The 3,220-nt window shown below is 38.3% G+C and overlaps 1 long non-coding RNA gene across 1 annotated transcript; it reads right to left on the bottom strand.

Annotated features, from left to right (window-relative positions):
• Positions 1-984: 984 nt before the first annotated feature.
• On the bottom strand, positions 985-2,675 carry LOC125432670. Its single transcript, XR_007244517.1, has 3 exons — positions 2,559-2,675; positions 1,834-1,909; positions 985-1,116 (listed from the first exon to the last, which is right to left on the bottom strand). It is a non-coding gene; the product is annotated as an uncharacterized LOC125432670 (long non-coding RNA).
• Positions 2,676-3,220: the final 545 nt, after the last annotated feature.

Here is a 3,220-nt window from a genome sequence, read left to right as displayed (position 1 = left end):
ATCATCATATCGTGAGATTATCTTGCAGGTTGACAGACAAGGTAAATATTTCAACCCGGGATCATTCCTGGTTCACAGCTTTTTCCTAACACACAGGCCATTTTGTTCATGTCTCAAGTATTAGCACATCCAAATCTTTTGTACGAACAATTTGTAATTTAGAAAGTTGTCAGTACCTCACCTCTCTTTCGATCGCAGCCTTGAATGCTTTGCAAATCTGCGGGTTACACAGAAGAAATTTTAAAAATCTCAAATGTTGAAATGTGATAGAAAAGACCATTCTCATTGCAACATTCAAAGAGCTGTTTGATTATCACTTATAACAATGCACTCCTTGGGAAAGAAGAGGTCATTAAATGGCAGTGTAGATTTATTTCATTCTCTCCAGCTGGGTGCTGCAATTCTCAGAGACCTTCACCAAGATGGAAAAAACAACATGCATCATTGCTCTAGATGCTGGGATGAGAGTTTCTATGTACCCAAGAGACCATCTCTGAAGTGAAAAGCTACATAACCTATAAAAGACTTTTAAGGTTTTAAAAAAATGGTACTAGGCTTACTAGTTTCATCTTCAACTGAGACCTGATGGGCAAACAGGAATAATTTGATATTCTAAGATGTACTCCTACTCTAACTTTTATGCAATTAACAAGAATGAATACCCATAGAAAATACAGGAGCTGGAGCAAATCAAGTGGGTGGTTAAGAGCAGTAAACTGTAATCTAGAAAACCAGGTTTGATTCCCTATTCCTCCACATAAGTGGCAGACTCTAATCTGGTTAACCAGGTTTGTTTCCCCGCTCCTACACAGTATTTAACCTTTAGTTGTGTTATCAAAGAATAACAGAAACACTGAGATAGTTAAATTTCAATTTTATTTTAGCCAAAAGATTTTATGTGTATAAATGCATAGACATACGTGTTATTAAATAAATTACAGAGTTATTGATCTTTGTTCCTATACAATATGCTAGCTTGGCTCATGGTATATTGATAGTTGTGTTCTCATATCATTGCAGCAGGGAGAAAGACCTTCTTCTGGAATTAGAATTCTGTCTGTGCCTCTGGTCAATCATGTGGGTGATGTAATTGTGAAGCCCTCATCCCTATTTTCTCTGAAGAAGCAAAAGCCAAGGTCCTCAGTACACAGGAGACAGCAGCCATTCCAAGATTCAGTGCCACAAAACATTTGTTACAAATACATTTAGAAGTATGGGGTAGGTAAAAGTGCATGTTGTTTAATCATTTTTATGGGAGGTCAAGAACAGCACATTAGAAAGAAACCTGTCTTGCTCAATGAAGACTAATTAAAAAGTCCTTTGCACCAACTCAATAGATGTTAGCTCATTTTCAAGTGGAACCTCATTAAAGCCAAAAACCTTCTGCACAAATGTCTCTTTCTAACCCAAACAGAACGTCTGGCAATTATTAATGATGCTTCTGTGTGAATTACCATCTGCCAAACATTAAAGCTCAACAAATCCAACCTAAACGCAGGCTAGATTTTCTAATGGCCTTTTATTTATCTGAGGCACTGGCTGATTTGGAGAACGCAATCTTGTTTGTGCAAGTGTAGGTTTTAGGATTTGGGAGCTTTATAATAAAGGCATTACTGTCAGTGTCTTGGCTGCCATTCATATATGAATTTGTGAGAATAAGTATAAATACACAGCTATTTGCATATCCTTCTCATCTTGTCCTATTCTTCTTGGTAATAATTTTTTTCCAAAAGAATGATAAAACAGGCAATTAAAACAAATGAAGTAAATAAAGCTCACAGTTAATGGGATGTAAATAAAGCTTAAAACTAATGAGAAATGAAAGCTTATTACCTGCTGATGAATACATTCTATTGTGGTTCCAACTTCTGCAAACATTAGGAGGTTCCGGAGATGGTTTTTTAAAGGGCTGTTGAAATGCAAGAGTACTGGAGACTTAATGGTCTTTTTTAGAAAAAAGCTCCTTATTGATTAAAGTTAGTAGCACATAAGTACCTAAGCAGATTGTTAACCAGCAAAACAGTTTTCCTCAAAATAGACATGCCCTTTGAAACATCCTCCATCTCTCCAGCAATCTGCAAAAATCAGACTTCTTTTTTTCATGACAAATGTACATCACCTATTAAACTGGAATTCCATTTTGTTAACTGGGGCTTACTTCCAAGTAAGTGTGCACAGCGGTGTTACCAGTCTCCAGGTGGTATCCGGAGATCTCTTGCTGTTACAGCTGACCTCTATGCAACAGAGATTCATTGGAGAAAATTTGGAAGGGGACTCTATAGTATTACACCCCTTTGAAGTTCCTACCCTCCCTAAATCTCACCCTGCTCATCTCAAACTGTACATTCAGTCTATTTAGAATCCCTGTACATTTGCCATAGCAAAGTAAAAAGCTCCATAGAAGGAATTTCAGGTTGGGTACCACAATCCATATCCCATATACCTGCTAATTTAAAAAATCTCCTTGGGAGATCAGTGCACATACCTCCCAGTGTTAAATTTTTGGCCCTCAGTCTGCTCCAGAGCAGTAGGAAAGAAATTATAAGCTTCTTGCTCACCATTCTTTGCATTTAGTCCTCAAACTGGACTATTCCTACTTCCCAGAAGCCTTGCTTGGTCTGCACAGTCTTGTGAACAGAGGTCTGAACAGGAACTGGCCAGAGGAAGGATCTTTCGAACCCAGGCTTAAACACGGGTGCATTACGCTAAAGCTGGCTTTATGAGGCCTCAACTGAGAAAAGACAAACATCCTGTAGAATAACCATTTACAAAGTTCACACTGTCCTCTTTGATTAATATTTTTCACTGCTAGCAATCTGTCTCGCTGTCCTCCTTGTCCGCAGTGCTTATCTGACCCTTGATTAATGCTTCCATGACAACCTGCAAATCTTTTTTTCTCGGTTTTCCATAGCCTTCTTCCATTTCAACATACATTCGCAGGCCATTTGGTGCTCCAAGATCTAGAAGCATGCATTTCAAATTGGCACATAGTCTGAAATGTCCATTTCTCTGAAAGAGTTATCAATCTGGAGAATTTCTCCAGTGCTTACTGGGAATTTGGAAAGCCAAATATAAAAGAAGGGGGGGGGCTGCTGTTTGTCTTGAAATGTTATCACTATGATAGGCTAATTATAGAGGCAAATATCTCAACCAAATTGCCCCTGTGCCTCAGCTGCAGTCCTTGGGCTGATATCTACTGTCTTAATTATCCACTTTAGCA

The sequence above is a fragment of the Sphaerodactylus townsendi genome, linkage group LG05, assembly GCF_021028975.2.
Source record: "Sphaerodactylus townsendi isolate TG3544 linkage group LG05, MPM_Stown_v2.3, whole genome shotgun sequence".
Lineage (NCBI taxonomy): Eukaryota > Metazoa > Chordata > Lepidosauria > Squamata > Sphaerodactylidae > Sphaerodactylus > Sphaerodactylus townsendi.
This window is presented reverse-complemented; position numbering and strand designations above follow the sequence as displayed.